The sequence below is a fragment of the Triturus cristatus genome, chromosome 6 (genome assembly GCF_964204655.1).
Source record: "Triturus cristatus chromosome 6, aTriCri1.1, whole genome shotgun sequence".
In the NCBI taxonomy this organism is placed as follows: domain Eukaryota; kingdom Metazoa; phylum Chordata; class Amphibia; order Caudata; family Salamandridae; genus Triturus; species Triturus cristatus.
In genome coordinates, this window is record NC_140589.1 from 882331017 (window position 1) to 882347143 (window position 16127).

The window sequence follows — 16127 nt, forward strand, 5'->3', positions numbered from 1 at the left end:
ACCTAAAAGTCAGGGGAAATGGTCCTAGGTCCAAGGAAATGTTTTAGATCAGCCTCAGTTTCTTAAATATTCTGCATTAACATCATCAGTTCCACGTCTGTGTGGAGCTGATCTTGAGGACTCCTTAATCAGCAGGCGGGTACAACAATAAAGTGTTTAATATTACAATACAGGCGAAAATTCAGACACCTTGTCATAGGCTCACCTTGTCCAGGGACCCAAGCATGCTGCCTTTCACCTCTCAGAGCCCTTCACCTAACCTACTGTGCAGCTGTCTCACCTTTAATATCACTGTTCCACAGGCAGCATGATGTCACAATGTTCCTTGTCAGTAGCCTGAACCATGAGCCTTTGCAACCCTGGCATAATCTACATACTTCCAATTGGTGAAGTCTTGGACCACAAATGCAGTGAAGAATAATGGATTGTTACTCTTCATGCATTTTTGCCCATTGGCTCAGATTTGAATGCTTACTGGCCATACGAGCATCTCTGCCAGGCCACCCTATGTCTAGAGACCGTAGATTTAGAGAGTTTATAAACATTGTAGGTTCATCAATGAAGTGTGCTCGCTTCGGCGGCACATATACTAAAATTGGAACGATACAGAGAAGATTAGCATGGCCCCTGCGCAAGGATGACACGCAAATTCGTGAAGCGTTCCATATTTTTACCAGCTTTCAGGAGAGAAATGTTCTATGTTTTCAAGACTAATTGAAATAATAAAGCAGGTTCCAGTGCTTTCCTCCTAATATCTATTTTTCAATTTGTCTCTCCTCAACATTTTTAATGTATTTACCTCGCAGTAATGAAGGTGCACTCTATGGCCAGCTGCATTTAGCAAGGAAGCCTGCAGGACTTCTGGGACTTTTCTTTCCCTTCTTCAGCCTCCCTGTCATTATTCTTCACAACCCCCAAATCTATACTGCTGCCAGCGATGCGTTGCTTTGTGGGAAGCAAGAGAAAGAGAAGGGGAGGGCCTATGCAAATGATGGCCTCAGGGCTGTCTGGGAGTCCCTTTTCAGCAGTACTGTTAAAATCCGCCTTGCAACCAGATTGGTCGGGTAAGCTGAAAAACACCAGGCATGATTGGGCACCAGGTCCTCTAGGCCCTTGGAGGACATATCGGCGCTGCATCCCTCAGTTTCTGAGGTCCAAGAAATGTTCACCCTCCACCCTAATAGAGAGGTCTTGGCCGATCGTGGCCGATCGGGCAGAAGGGAGCAGGGCAAGATGCTCATGATCCTGCTCTAATAATGAACTGCCTTCCTCTCTCCTTACCTGTGGTTCTGCCTGGCTGCTTGGTTCCAGTTGTAGGCCTACATCCCACAGGCAATTTGCTTGTCCCTCTCACACATGTAAATGGGTCAGCACTCAAGTGCACACACCTGCCTGCACCCACAGACCCTCTCACACACACTTTTCTCAACAAGATTTTTTCCTAGTTTAGAGACTCAGAGACCCATGTTGAAATACAAAAGCAGCACACCACATGACGGCCTTCACATAGAATCCAGCAGCAAATGGGAAACTTTTAACTAGCCGTGGTCCTATTACTGCAGCCCTACCATGGAACGACTGCTGGATGAGTCCTGCTCGAGAATATTGAACCTACAACAAGTCTGAGGTAAATAAGAATTCCACAGGAATACCATAAAACAGGGACCTATGACCCTTTCGAGCCAGATAGGAGTCGAACCTACAATCTTCTGATCCGTAGTCAGACGCGTTATCCATTGCGCCACTGGCCCCATGTAGGATTACCCATACTTTTGTCCTTAAGAGGACCAGAAGTTGTGTGTGTGTGTGTGTGTGTGTGTGTGTGTTTTAAAACACCATTCCATCAACCTTTTTAGCCACGTTTACTGCTCACAACCAGAAGACACAAGTAAACCCACCTGACCTCCTGAAATTCTGTTCTGTCAGGTGTTCCTAACTTATACAAAGGACTTTAGGAGGACGAAGGACCTAAAAGTCAGGGGAAATGGTCCTAGGTCCAAGGAAATGTTTTAGATCAGCCTCAGTTTCTTAAATATTCTGCATTAACATCATCAGTTCCACGTCTGTGTGGAGCTGATCTTGAGGACTCCTTAATCAGCAGGCGGGTACAACAATAAAGTGTTTAATATTACAATACAGGCGAAAATTCAGACACCTTGTCATAGGCTCACCTTGTCCAGGGACCCAAGCATGCTGCCTTTCACCTCTCAGAGCCCTTCACCTAACCTACTGTGCAGCTGTCTCACCTTTAATATCACTGTTCCACAGGCAGCATGATGTCACAATGTTCCTTGTCAGTAGCCTGAACCATGAGCCTTTGCAACCCTGGCATAATCTACATACTTCCAATTGGTGAAGTCTTGGACCACAAATGCAGTGAAGAATAATGGATTGTTACTCTTCATGCATTTTTACCCATTGGCTCAGATTTGAATGCTTACTGGCCATACGAGCATCTCTGCCAGGCCACCCTATGTCTAGAGACCGTAGATTTAGAGAGTTTATAAACATTGTAGGTTCATCAATGAAGTGTGCTCGCTTCGGCGGCACATATACTAAAATTGGAACGATACAGAGAAGATTAGCATGGCCCCTGCGCAAGGATGACACTCAAATTCGTGAAGCGTTCCATATTTTTACCAGCTTTCAGAAGAGAAATGTTCTATGTTTTCAAGACTAATTGAAATAATAAAGCAGGTTCCAGTGCTTTCCTCCTAATATCTATTTTTCAATTTGTCTCTCCTCAACATTTTTAATGTATTTACCTCGCAGTAATGAAGGTGCACTCTATGGCCAGCTGCATTTAGCAAGGAAGCCTGCAGGACTTCTGGGACTTTTCTTTCCCTTCTTCAGCCTCCCTGTCATTATTCTTCACAACCCCCAAATCTATACTGCTGCCAGCGATGCGTTGCTTTGTGGGAAGCAAGAGAAAGAGAAGGGGAGGGCCTATGCAAATGATGGCCTCAGGGCTGTCTGGGAGTCCCTTTTCAGCAGTACTGTTAAAATCCGCCTTGCAACCAGATTGGTCGGGTAAGCTGAAAAACACCAGGCATGATTGGGCACCAGGTCCTCTAGGCCCTTGGAGGACATATCGGCGCTGCATCCCTCAGTTTCTGAGGTCCAAGAAATGTTCACCCTCCACCCTAATAGAGAGGTCTTGGCCGATCGTGGCCGATCGGGGCAGAAGGGAGCAGGGCAAGATGCTCATGATCCTGCTCTAATAATGAACTGCCTTCCTCTCTCCTTACCTGTGGTTCTGCCTGGCTGCTTGGTTCCAGTTGTAGGCCTACATCCCACAGGCAATTTGCTTGTCCCTCTCACACATGTAAATGGGTCAGCACTCAAGTGCACACACCTGCCTGCACCCACAGACCCTCTCACACACACTTTTCTCAACAAGATTTTTTCCTAGTTTAGAGACTCAGAGACCCATGTTGAAATACAAAAGCAGCACACCACATGACGGCCTTCACATAGAATCCAGCAGCAAATGGGAAACTTTTAACTAGCCGTGGTCCTATTACTGCAGCCCTACCATGGAACGACTGCTGGATGAGTCCTGCTCGAGAATATTGAACCTACAACAAGTCTGAGGTAAATAAGAATTCCACAGGAATACCATAAAACAGGGACCTATGACCCTTTCGAGCCAGATAGGAGTCGAACCTACAATCTTCTGATCCGTAGTCAGACGCGTTATCCATTGCGCCACTGGCCCCATGTAGGATTACCCATACTTTTGTCCTTAAGAGGACCAGAAGTTGTGTGTGTGTGTGTGTGTGTGTTTTAAAACACCATTCCATCAACCTTTTTAGCCACGTTTACTGCTCACAACCAGAAGACACAAGTAAACCCACCTGACCTCCTGAAATTCTGTTCTGTCAGGTGTTCCTAACTTATACAAAGGACTTTAGGAGGACGAAGGACCTAAAAGTCAGGGGAAATGGTCCTAGGTCCAAGGAAATGTTTTAGATCAGCCTCAGTTTCTTAAATATTCTGCATTAACATCATCAGTTCCACGTCTGTGTGGAGCTGATCTTGAGGACTCCTTAATCAGCAGGCGGGTACAACAATAAAGTGTTTAATATTACAATACAGGCGAAAATTCAGACACCTTGTCATAGGCTCACCTTGTCCAGGGACCCATGCATGCTGCCTTTCACCTCTCAGAGCCCTTCACCTAACCTACTGTGCAGCTGTCTCACCTTTAATATCACTGTTCCACAGGCAGCATGATGTCACAATGTTCCTTGTCAGTAGCCTGAACCATGAGCCTTTGCAACCCTGGCATAATCTACATACTTCCAATTGGTGAAGTCTTGGACCACAAATGCAGTGAAGAATAATGGATTGTTACTCTTCATGCATTTTTGCCCATTGGCTCAGATTTGAATGCTTACTGGCCATACGAGCATCTCTGCCAGGCCACCCTATGTCTAGAGACCGTAGATTTAGAGAGTTTATAAACATTGTAGGTTCATCAATGAAGTGTGCTCGCTTCGGCGGCACATATACTAAAATTGGAACGATACAGAGAAGATTAGCATGGCCCCTGCGCAAGGATGACACGCAAATTCGTGAAGCGTTCCATATTTTTACCAGCTTTCAGGAGAGAAATGTTCTATGTTTTCAAGACTAATTGAAATAATAAAGCAGGTTCCAGTGCTTTCCTCCTAATATCTATTTTTCAATTTGTCTCTCCTCAACATTTTTAATGTATTTACCTCGCAGTAATGAAGGTGCACTCTATGGCCAGCTGCATTTAGCAAGGAAGCCTGCAGGACTTCTGGGACTTTTCTTTCCCTTCTTCAGCCTCCCTGTCATTATTCTTCACAACCCCCAAATCTATACTGCTGCCAGCGATGCGTTGCTTTGTGGGAAGCAAGAGAAAGAGAAGGGGAGGGCCTATGCAAATGATGGCCTCAGGGCTGTCTGGGAGTCCCTTTTCAGCAGTACTGTTAAAATCCGCCTTGCAACCAGATTGGTCGGGTAAGCTGAAAAACACCAGGCATGATTGGGCACCAGGTCCTCTAGGCCCTTGGAGGACATATCGGCGCTGCATCCCTCAGTTTCTGAGGTCCAAGAAATGTTCACCCTCCACCCTAATAGAGAGGTCTTGGCCGATCGTGGCCGATCGGGGCAGAAGGGAGCAGGGCAAGATGCTCATGATCCTGCTCTAATAATGAACTGCCTTCCTCTCTCCTTACCTGTGGTTCTGCCTGGCTGCTTGGTTCCAGTTGTAGGCCTACATCCCACAGGCAATTTGCTTGTCCCTCTCACACATGTAAATGGGTCAGCACTCAAGTGCACACACCTGCCTGCACCCACAGACCCTCTCACACACACTTTTCTCAACAAGATTTTTTCCTAGTTTAGAGACTCAGAGACCCATGTTGAAATACAAAAGCAGCACACCACATGACGGCCTTCACATAGAATCCAGCAGCAAATGGGAAACTTTTAACTAGCCGTGGTCCTATTACTGCAGCCCTACCATGGAACGACTGCTGGATGAGTCCTGCTCGAGAATATTGAACCTACAACAAGTCTGAGGTAAATAAGAATTCCACAGGAATACCATAAAACAGGGACCTATGACCCTTTCGAGCCAGATAGGAGTCGAACCTACAATCTTCTGATCCGTAGTCAGACGCGTTATCCATTGCGCCACTGGCCCCATGTAGGATTACCCATACTTTTGTCCTTAAGAGGACCAGAAGTTGTGTGTGTGTGTGTGTGTGTGTTTTAAAACACCATTCCATCAACCTTTTTAGCCACGTTTACTGCTCACAACCAGAAGACACAAGTAAACCCACCTGACCTCCTGAAATTCTGTTCTGTCAGGTGTTCCTAACTTATACAAAGGACTTTAGGAGGACGAAGGACCTAAAAGTCAGGGGAAATGGTCCTAGGTCCAAGGAAATGTTTTAGATCAGCCTCAGTTTCTTAAATATTCTGCATTAACATCATCAGTTCCACGTCTGTGTGGAGCTGATCTTGAGGACTCCTTAATCAGCAGGCGGGTACAACAATAAAGTGTTTAATATTACAATACAGGCGAAAATTCAGACACCTTGTCATAGGCTCACCTTGTCCAGGGACCCAAGCATGCTGCCTTTCACCTCTCAGAGCCCTTCACCTAACCTACTGTGCAGCTGTCTCACCTTTAATATCACTGTTCCACAGGCAGCATGATGTCACAATGTTCCTTGTCAGTAGCCTGAACCATGAGCCTTTGCAACCCTGGCATAATCTACATACTTCCAATTGGTGAAGTCTTGGACCACAAATGCAGTGAAGAATAATGGATTGTTACTCTTCATGCATTTTTGCCCATTGGCTCAGATTTGAATGCTTACTGGCCATACGAGCATCTCTGCCAGGCCACCCTATGTCTAGAGACCGTAGATTTAGAGAGTTTATAAACATTGTAGGTTCATCAATGAAGTGTGCTCGCTTCGGCGGCACATATACTAAAATTGGAACGATACAGAGAAGATTAGCATGGCCCCTGCGCAAGGATGACACGCAAATTCGTGAAGCGTTCCATATTTTTACCAGCTTTCAGGAGAGAAATGTTCTATGTTTTCAAGACTAATTGAAATAATAAAGCAGGTTCCAGTGCTTTCCTCCTAATATCTATTTTTCAATTTGTCTCTCCTCAACATTTTTAATGCATTTACCTCGCAGTAATGAAGGTGCACTCTATGGCCAGCTGCATTTAGCAAGGAAGCCTGCAGGACTTCTGGGACTTTTCTTTCCCTTCTTCAGCCTCCCTGTCATTATTCTTCACAACCCCCAAATCTATACTGCTGCCAGCGATGCGTTGCTTTGTGGGAAGCAAGAGAAAGAGAAGGGGAGGGCCTATGCAAATGATGGCCTCAGGGCTGTCTGGGAGTCCCTTTTCAGCAGTACTGTTAAAATCCGCCTTGCAACCAGATTGGTCGGGTAAGCTGAAAAACACCAGGCATGATTGGGCACCAGGTCCTCTAGGCCCTTGGAGGACATATCGGCGCTGCATCCCTCAGTTTCTGAGGTCCAAGAAATGTTCACCCTCCACCCTAATAGAGAGGTCTTGGCCGATCGTGGCCGATCGGGCAGAAGGGAGCAGGGCAAGATGCTCATGATCCTGCTCTAATAATGAACTGCCTTCCTCTCTCCTTACCTGTGGTTCTGCCTGGCTGCTTGGTTCCAGTTGTAGGCCTACATCCCACAGGCAATTTGCTTGTCCCTCTCACACATGTAAATGGGTCAGCACTCAAGTGCACACACCTGCCTGCACCCACAGACCCTCTCACACACACTTTTCTCAACAAGATTTTTTCCTAGTTTAGAGACTCAGAGACCCATGTTGAAATACAAAAGCAGCACACCACATGACGGCCTTCACATAGAATCCAGCAGCAAATGGGAAACTTTTAACTAGCCGTGGTCCTATTACTGCAGCCCTACCATGGAACGACTGCTGGATGAGTCCTGCTCGAGAATATTGAACCTACAACAAGTCTGAGGTAAATAAGAATTCCACAGGAATACCATAAAACAGGGACCTATGACCCTTTCGAGCCAGATAGGAGTCGAACCTACAATCTTCTGATCCGTAGTCAGACGCGTTATCCATTGCGCCACTGGCCCCATGTAGGATTACCCATACTTTTGTCCTTAAGAGGACCAGAAGTTGTGTGTGTGTGTGTGTGTGTGTGTGTGTGTTTTAAAACACCATTCCATCAACCTTTTTAGCCACGTTTACTGCTCACAACCAGAAGACACAAGTAAACCCACCTGACCTCCTGAAATTCTGTTCTGTCAGGTGTTCCTAACTTATACAAAGGACTTTAGGAGGACGAAGGACCTAAAAGTCAGGGGAAATGGTCCTAGGTCCAAGGAAATGTTTTAGATCAGCCTCAGTTTCTTAAATATTCTGCATTAACATCATCAGTTCCACGTCTGTGTGGAGCTGATCTTGAGGACTCCTTAATCAGCAGGCGGGTACAACAATAAAGTGTTTAATATTACAATACAGGCGAAAATTCAGACACCTTGTCATAGGCTCACCTTGTCCAGGGACCCAAGCATGCTGCCTTTCACCTCTCAGAGCCCTTCACCTAACCTACTGTGCAGCTGTCTCACCTTTAATATCACTGTTCCACAGGCAGCATGATGTCACAATGTTCCTTGTCAGTAGCCTGAACCATGAGCCTTTGCAACCCTGGCATAATCTACATACTTCCAATTGGTGAAGTCTTGGACCACAAATGCAGTGAAGAATAATGGATTGTTACTCTTCATGCATTTTTGCCCATTGGCTCAGATTTGAATGCTTACTGGCCATACGAGCATATCTGCCAGGCCACCCTATGTCTAGAGACCGTAGATTTAGAGAGTTTATAAACATTGTAGGTTCATCAATGAAGTGTGCTCGCTTCGGCGGCACATATACTAAAATTGGAACGATACAGAGAAGATTAGCATGGCCCCTGCGCAAGGATGACACGCAAATTCGTGAAGCGTTCCATATTTTTACCAGCTTTCAGGAGAGAAATGTTCTATGTTTTCAAGACTAATTGTAATAATAAAGCAGGTTCCAGTGCTTTCCTCCTAATATCTATTTTTCAATTTGTCTCTCCTCAACATTTTTTATGTATTTACCTCGCAGTAATGAAGGTGCACTCTATTGCCAGCTGCATTTAGCAAGGAAGCCTGCAGGACTTCTGGGACTTTTCTTTCCCTTCTTCAGCCTCCCTGTCATTATTCTTCACAACCCCCAAATCTATACTGCTGCCAGCGATGCGTTGCTTTGTGGGAAGCAAGAGAAAGAGAAGGGGAGGGCCTATGCAAATGATGGCCTCAGGGCTGTCTGGGAGTCCCTTTTCAGCAGTACTGTTAAAATCCGCCTTGCAACCAGATTGGTCGGGTAAGCTGAAAAACACCAGGCATGATTGGGCACCAGGTCCTCTAGGCCCTTGGAGGACATATCGGCGCTGCATCCCTCAGTTTCTGAGGTCCAAGAAATGTTCACCCTCCACCCTAATAGAGAGGTCTTGGCCGATCGTGGCAGATCGGGGCAGAAGGGAGCAGGGCAAGATGCTCATGATCCTGCTCTAATAATGAACTGCCTTCCTCTCTCCTTACCTGTGGTTCTGCCTGGCTGCTTGGTTCCAGTTGTAGGCCTACATCCCACAGGCAATTTGCTTGTCCCTCTCACACATGTAAATGGGTCAGCACTCAAGTGCACACACCTGCCTGCACCCACAGACCCTCTCACACACACTTTTCTCAACAAGATTTTTTCCTAGTTTAGAGACTCAGAGACCCATGTTGAAATACAAAAGCAGCACACCACATGACGGCCTTCACATAGAATCCAGCAGCAAATGGGAAACTTTTAACTAGCCGTGGTCCTATTACTGCAGCCCTACCATGGAACGACTGCTGGATGAGTCCTGCTCGAGAATATTGAACCTACAACAAGTCTGAGGTAAATAAGAATTCCACAGGAATACCATAAAACAGGGACCTATGACCCTTTCGAGCCAGATAGGAGTCGAACCTACAATCTTCTGATCCGTAGTCAGACGCGTTATCCATTGCGCCACTGGCCCCATGTAGGATTACCCATACTTTTGTCCTTAAGAGGACCAGAAGTTGTGTGTGTGTGTGTGTGTGTTTTAAAACACCATTCCATCAACCTTTTTAGCCACGTTTACTGCTCACAACCAGAAGACACAAGTAAACCCACCTGACCTCCTGAAATTCTGTTCTGTCAGGTGTTCCTAACTTATACAAAGGACTTTAGGAGGACGAAGGACCTAAAAGTCAGGGGAAATGGTCCTAGGTCCAAGGAAATGTTTTAGATCAGCCTCAGTTTCTTAAATATTCTGCATTAACATCATCAGTTCCACGTCTGTGTGGAGCTGATCTTGAGGACTCCTTAATCAGCAGGCGGGTACAACAATAAAGTGTTTAATATTACAATACAGGCGAAAATTCAGACACCTTGTCATAGGCTCACCTTGTCCAGGGACCCAAGCATGCTGCCTTTCACCTCTCAGAGCCCTTCACCTAACCTACTGTGCAGCTGTCTCACCTTTAATATCACTGTTCCACAGGCAGCATGATGTCACAATGTTCCTTGTCAGTAGCCTGAACCATGAGCCTTTGCAACCCTGGCATAATCTACATACTTCCAATTGGTGAAGTCTTGGACCACAAATGCAGTGAAGAATAATGGATTGTTACTCTTCATGCATTTTTGCCCATTGGCTCAGATTTGAATGCTTACTGGCCATACGAGCATCTCTGCCAGGCCACCCTATGTCTAGAGACCGTAGATTTAGAGAGTTTATAAACATTGTAGGTTCATCAATGAAGTGTGCTCGCTTCGGCGGCACATATACTAAAATTGGAACGATACAGAGAAGATTAGCATGGCCCCTGCGCAAGGATGACACGCAAATTCGTGAAGCGTTCCATATTTTTACCAGCTTTCAGGAGAGAAATGTTCTATGTTTTCAAGACTAATTGAAATAATAAAGCAGGTTCCAGTGCTTTCCTCCTAATATCTATTTTTCAATTTGTCTCTCCTCAACATTTTTAATGTATTTACCTCGCAGTAATGAAGGTGCACTCTATGGCCAGCTGCATTTAGCAAGGAAGCCTGCAGGACTTCTGGGACTTTTCTTTCCCTTCTTCAGCCTCCCTGTCATTATTCTTCACAACCCCCAAATCTATACTGCTGCCAGCGATGCGTTGCTTTGTGGGAAGCAAGAGAAAGAGAAGGGGAGGGCCTATGCAAATGATGGCCTCAGGGCTGTCTGGGAGTCCCTTTTCAGCAGTACTGTTAAAATCCGCCTTGCAACCAGATTGGTCGGGTAAGCTGAAAAACACCAGGCATGATTGGGCACCAGGTCCTCTAGGCCCTTGGAGGACATATCGGCGCTGCATCCCTCAGTTTCTGAGGTCCAAGAAATGTTCACCCTCCACCCTAATAGAGAGGTCTTGGCCGATCGGGGCCGATCGGGGCAGAAGGGAGCAGGGCAAGATGCTCATGATCCTGCTCTAATAATGAACTGCCTTCCTCTCTCCTTACCTGTGGTTCTGCCTGGCTGCTTGGTTCCAGTTGTAGGCCTACATCCCACAGGCAATTTGCTTGTCCCTCTCACACATGTAAATGGGTCAGCACTCAAGTGCACACACCTGCCTGCACCCACAGACCCTCTCACACACACTTTTCTCAACAAGATTTTTTCCTAGTTTAGAGACTCAGAGACCCATGTTGAAATACAAAAGCAGCACACCACATGACGGCCTTCACATAGAATCCAGCAGCAAATGGGAAACTTTTAACTAGCCGTGGTCCTATTACTGCAGCCCTACCATGGAACGACTGCTGGATGAGTCCTGCTCGAGAATATTGAACCTACAACAAGTCTGAGGTAAATAAGAATTCCACAGGAATACCATAAAACAGGGACCTATGACCCTTTCGAGCCAGATAGGAGTCGAACCTACAATCTTCTGATCCGTAGTCAGACGCGTTATCCATTGCGCCACTGGCCCCATGTAGGATTACCCATACTTTTGTCCTTAAGAGGACCAGAAGTTGTGTGTGTGTGTGTGTGTGTGTTTTAAAACACCATTCCATCAACCTTTTTAGCCACGTTTACTGCTCACAACCAGAAGACACAAGTAAACCCACCTGACCTCCTGAAATTCTGTTCTGTCAGGTGTTCCTAACTTATACAAAGGACTTTAGGAGGACGAAGGACCTAAAAGTCAGGGGAAATGGTCCTAGGTCCAAGGAAATGTTTTAGATCAGCCTCAGTTTCTTAAATATTCTGCATTAACATCATCAGTTCCACGTCTGTGTGGAGCTGATCTTGAGGACTCCTTAATCAGCAGGCGGGTACAACAATAAAGTGTTTAATATTACAATACAGGCGAAAATTCAGACACCTTGTCATAGGCTCACCTTGTCCAGGGACCCATGCATGCTGCCTTTCACCTCTCAGAGCCCTTCACCTAACCTACTGTGCAGCTGTCTCACCTTTAATATCACTGTTCCACAGGCAGCATGATGTCACAATGTTCCTTGTCAGTAGCCTGAACCATGAGCCTTTGCAACCCTGGCATAATCTACATACTTCCAATTGGTGAAGTCTTGGACCACAAATGCAGTGAAGAATAATGGATTGTTACTCTTCATGCATTTTTGCCCATTGGCTCAGATTTGAATGCTTACTGGCCATACGAGCATCTCTGCCAGGCCACCCTATGTCTAGAGACCGTAGATTTAGAGAGTTTATAAACATTGTAGGTTCATCAATGAAGTGTGCTCGCTTCGGCGGCACATATACTAAAATTGGAACGATACAGAGAAGATTAGCATGGCCCCTGCGCAAGGATGACACGCAAATTCGTGAAGCGTTCCATATTTTTACCAGCTTTCAGGAGAGAAATGTTCTATGTTTTCAAGACTAATTGAAATAATAAAGCAGGTTCCAGTGCTTTCCTCCTAATATCTATTTTTCAATTTGTCTCTCCTCAACATTTTTAATGTATTTACCTCGCAGTAATGAAGGTGCACTCTATGGCCAGCTGCATTTAGCAAGGAAGCCTGCAGGACTTCTGGGACTTTTCTTTCCCTTCTTCAGCCTCCCTGTCATTATTCTTCACAACCCCCAAATCTATACTGCTGCCAGCGATGCGTTGCTTTGTGGGAAGCAAGAGAAAGAGAAGGGGAGGGCCTATGCAAATGATGGCCTCAGGGCTGTCTGGGAGTCCCTTTTCAGCAGTACTGTTAAAATCCGCCTTGCAACCAGATTGGTCGGGTAAGCTGAAAAACACCAGGCATGATTGGGCACCAGGTCCTCTAGGCCCTTGGAGGACATATCGGCGCTGCATCCCTCAGTTTCTGAGGTCCAAGAAATGTTCACCCTCCACCCTAATAGAGAGGTCTTGGCCGATCGTGGCCGATCGGGCAGAAGGGAGCAGGGCAAGATGCTCATGATCCTGCTCTAATAATGAACTGCCTTCCTCTCTCCTTACCTGTGGTTCTGCCTGGCTGCTTGGTTCCAGTTGTAGGCCTACATCCCACAGGCAATTTGCTTGTCCCTCTCACACATGTAAATGGGTCAGCACTCAAGTGCACACACCTGCCTGCACCCACAGACCCTCTCACACACACTTTTCTCAACAAGATTTTTTCCTAGTTTAGAGACTCAGAGACCCATGTTGAAATACAAAAGCAGCACACCACATGACGGCCTTCACATAGAATCCAGCAGCAAATGGGAAACTTTTAACTAGCCGTGGTCCTATTACTGCAGCCCTACCATGGAACGACTGCTGGATGAGTCCTGCTCGAGAATATTGAACCTACAACAAGTCTGAGGTAAATAAGAATTCCACAGGAATACCATAAAACAGGGACCTATGACCCTTTCGAGCCAGATAGGAGTCGAACCTACAATCTTCTGATCCGTAGTCAGACGCGTTATCCATTGCGCCACTGGCCCCATGTAGGATTACCCATACTTTTGTCCTTAAGAGGACCAGAAGTTGTGTGTGTGTGTGTGTGTGTGTTTTAAAACACCATTCCATCAACCTTTTTAGCCACGTTTACTGCTCACAACCAGAAGACACAAGTAAACCCACCTGACCTCCTGAAATTCTGTTCTGTCAGGTGTTCCTAACTTATACAAAGGACTTTAGGAGGACGAAGGACCTAAAAGTCAGGGGAAATGGTCCTAGGTCCAAGGAAATGTTTTAGATCAGCCTCAGTTTCTTAAATATTCTGCATTAACATCATCAGTTCCACGTCTGTGTGGAGCTGATCTTGAGGACTCCTTAATCAGCAGGCGGGTACAACAATAAAGTGTTTAATATTACAATACAGGCGAAAATTCAGACACCTTGTCATAGGCTCACCTTGTCCAGGGACCCATGCATGCTGCCTTTCACCTCTCAGAGCCCTTCACCTAACCTACTGTGCAGCTGTCTCACCTTTAATATCACTGTTCCACAGGCAGCATGATGTCACAATGTTCCTTGTCAGTAGCCTGAACCATGAGCCTTTGCAACCCTGGCATAATCTACATACTTCCAATTGGTGAAGTCTTGGACCACAAATGCAGTGAAGAATAATGGATTGTTACTCTTCATGCATTTTTGCCCATTGGCTCAGATTTGAATGCTTACTGGCCATACGAGCATCTCTGCCAGGCCACCCTATGTCTAGAGACCGTAGATTTAGAGAGTTTATAAACATTGTAGGTTCATCAATGAAGTGTGCTCGCTTCGGCGGCACATATACTAAAATTGGAACGATACAGAGAAGATTAGCATGGCCCCTGCGCAAGGATGACACGCAAATTCGTGAAGCGTTCCATATTTTTACCAGCTTTCAGGAGAGAAATGTTCTATGTTTTCAAGACTAATTGAAATAATAAAGCAGGTTCCAGTGCTTTCCTCCTAATATCTATTTTTCAATTTGTCTCTCCTCAACATTTTTAATGTATTTACCTCGCAGTAATGAAGGTGCACTCTATGGCCAGCTGCATTTAGCAAGGAAGCCTGCAGGACTTCTGGGACTTTTCTTTCCCTTCTTCAGCCTCCCTGTCATTATTCTTCACAACCCCCAAATCTATACTGCTGCCAGCGATGCGTTGCTTTGTGGGAAGCAAGAGAAAGAGAAGGGGAGGGCCTATGCAAATGATGGCCTCAGGGCTGTCTGGGAGTCCCTTTTCAGCAGTACTGTTAAAATCCGCCTTGCAACCAGATTGGTCGGGTAAGCTGAAAAACACCAGGCATGATTGGGCACCAGGTCCTCTAGGCCCTTGGAGGACATATCGGCGCTGCATCCCTCAGTTTCTGAGGTCCAAGAAATGTTCACCCTCCACCCTAATAGAGAGGTCTTGGCCGATCGTGGCCGATCGGGGCAGAAGGGAGCAGGGCAAGATGCTCATGATCCTGCTCTAATAATGAACTGCCTTCCTCTCTCCTTACCTGTGGTTCTGCCTGGCTGCTTGGTTCCAGTTGTAGGCCTACATCCCACAGGCAATTTGCTTGTCCCTCTCACACATGTAAATGGGTCAGCACTCAAGTGCACACACCTGCCTGCACCCACAGACCCTCTCACACACACTTTTCTCAACAAGATTTTTTCCTAGTTTAGAGACTCAGAGACCCATGTTGAAATACAAAAGCAGCACACCACATGACGGCCTTCACATAGAATCCAGCAGCAAATGGGAAACTTTTAACTAGCCGTGGTCCTATTACTGCAGCCCTACCATGGAACGACTGCTGGATGAGTCCTGCTCGAGAATATTGAACCTACAACAAGTCTGAGGTAAATAAGAATTCCACAGGAATACCATAAAACAGGGACCTATGACCCTTTCGAGCCAGATAGGAGTCGAACCTACAATCTTCTGATCCGTAGTCAGACGCGTTATCCATTGCGCCACTGGCCCCATGTAGGATTACCCATACTTTTGTCCTTAAGAGGACCAGAAGTTGTGTGTGTGTGTGTGTGTGTTTTAAAACACCATTCCATCAACCTTTTTAGCCACGTTTACTGCTCACAACCAGAAGACACAAGTAAACCCACCTGACCTCCTGAAATTCTGTTCTGTCAGGTGTTCCTAACTTATACAAAGGACTTTAGGAGGACGAAGGACCTAAAAGTCAGGGGAAATGGTCCTAGGTCCAAGGAAATGTTTTAGATCAGCCTCAGTTTCTTAAATATTCTGCATTAACATCATCAGTTCCACGTCTGTGTGGAGCTGATCTTGAGGACTCCTTAATCAGCAGGCGGGTACAACAATAAAGTGTTTAATATTACAATACAGGCGAAAATTCAGACACCTTGTCATAGGCTCACCTTGTCCAGGGACCCAAGCATGCTGCCTTTCACCTCTCAGAGCCCTTCACCTAACCTACTGTGCAGCTGTCTCACCTTTAATATCACTGTTCCACAGGCAGCATGATGTCACAATGTTCCTTGTCAGTAGCCTGAACCATGAGCCTTTGCAACCCTGGCATAATCTACATACTTCCAATTGGTGAAGTCTTGGACCACAAATGCAGTGAAGAATAATGGATTGTTACTCTTCATGCATTTT

The 16127-nt window shown here is 45.9% G+C and overlaps 16 non-coding genes across 16 annotated transcripts; 8 read left to right on the plus strand and 8 right to left on the minus strand.

The window, feature by feature from the left end:
- Positions 1-565: 565 nt before the first annotated feature.
- LOC146818424 (U6 spliceosomal RNA) lies at positions 566-672 on the plus strand. The gene has a single exon (XR_014963539.1). It is a non-coding gene; the product is annotated as a U6 spliceosomal RNA (small nuclear RNA).
- Positions 673-1678: 1006 nt separating this feature from the next.
- On the minus strand, positions 1679-1751 carry TRNAR-ACG (transfer RNA arginine (anticodon ACG)). Its single transcript has one exon. It is a non-coding gene; the product is annotated as a tRNA-Arg (tRNA).
- Positions 1752-2531: 780 nt separating this feature from the next.
- On the plus strand, positions 2532-2638 carry LOC146818426 (U6 spliceosomal RNA). Its single transcript, XR_014964415.1, has one exon. It is a non-coding gene; the product is annotated as a U6 spliceosomal RNA (small nuclear RNA).
- A 1007-nt stretch (positions 2639-3645) lies between these two features.
- Positions 3646-3718, minus strand: TRNAR-ACG (transfer RNA arginine (anticodon ACG)). Its single transcript has one exon. It is a non-coding gene; the product is annotated as a tRNA-Arg (tRNA).
- A 772-nt stretch (positions 3719-4490) lies between these two features.
- On the plus strand, positions 4491-4597 carry LOC146818428 (U6 spliceosomal RNA). Its single transcript, XR_014963540.1, has one exon. It is a non-coding gene; the product is annotated as a U6 spliceosomal RNA (small nuclear RNA).
- A 1007-nt stretch (positions 4598-5604) lies between these two features.
- On the minus strand, positions 5605-5677 carry TRNAR-ACG (transfer RNA arginine (anticodon ACG)). Its single transcript has one exon. It is a non-coding gene; the product is annotated as a tRNA-Arg (tRNA).
- Positions 5678-6449: 772 nt separating this feature from the next.
- LOC146818430 (U6 spliceosomal RNA) lies at positions 6450-6556 on the plus strand. Its single transcript, XR_014963541.1, has one exon. It is a non-coding gene; the product is annotated as a U6 spliceosomal RNA (small nuclear RNA).
- Positions 6557-7562: 1006 nt separating this feature from the next.
- TRNAR-ACG (transfer RNA arginine (anticodon ACG)) lies at positions 7563-7635 on the minus strand. The gene has a single exon. It is a non-coding gene; the product is annotated as a tRNA-Arg (tRNA).
- A 780-nt stretch (positions 7636-8415) lies between these two features.
- On the plus strand, positions 8416-8522 carry LOC146818432 (U6 spliceosomal RNA). Its single transcript, XR_014963542.1, has one exon. It is a non-coding gene; the product is annotated as a U6 spliceosomal RNA (small nuclear RNA).
- Positions 8523-9529: 1007 nt separating this feature from the next.
- TRNAR-ACG (transfer RNA arginine (anticodon ACG)) lies at positions 9530-9602 on the minus strand. The gene has a single exon. It is a non-coding gene; the product is annotated as a tRNA-Arg (tRNA).
- A 770-nt stretch (positions 9603-10372) lies between these two features.
- On the plus strand, positions 10373-10479 carry LOC146818434 (U6 spliceosomal RNA). Its single transcript, XR_014963543.1, has one exon. It is a non-coding gene; the product is annotated as a U6 spliceosomal RNA (small nuclear RNA).
- Positions 10480-11486: 1007 nt separating this feature from the next.
- TRNAR-ACG (transfer RNA arginine (anticodon ACG)) lies at positions 11487-11559 on the minus strand. Its single transcript has one exon. It is a non-coding gene; the product is annotated as a tRNA-Arg (tRNA).
- A 772-nt stretch (positions 11560-12331) lies between these two features.
- LOC146818436 (U6 spliceosomal RNA) lies at positions 12332-12438 on the plus strand. The gene has a single exon (XR_014963544.1). It is a non-coding gene; the product is annotated as a U6 spliceosomal RNA (small nuclear RNA).
- A 1006-nt stretch (positions 12439-13444) lies between these two features.
- Positions 13445-13517, minus strand: TRNAR-ACG (transfer RNA arginine (anticodon ACG)). Its single transcript has one exon. It is a non-coding gene; the product is annotated as a tRNA-Arg (tRNA).
- A 772-nt stretch (positions 13518-14289) lies between these two features.
- On the plus strand, positions 14290-14396 carry LOC146818438 (U6 spliceosomal RNA). The gene has a single exon (XR_014963545.1). It is a non-coding gene; the product is annotated as a U6 spliceosomal RNA (small nuclear RNA).
- A 1007-nt stretch (positions 14397-15403) lies between these two features.
- On the minus strand, positions 15404-15476 carry TRNAR-ACG (transfer RNA arginine (anticodon ACG)). Its single transcript has one exon. It is a non-coding gene; the product is annotated as a tRNA-Arg (tRNA).
- Between the last annotated feature and the right edge of the window lie 651 nt (positions 15477-16127).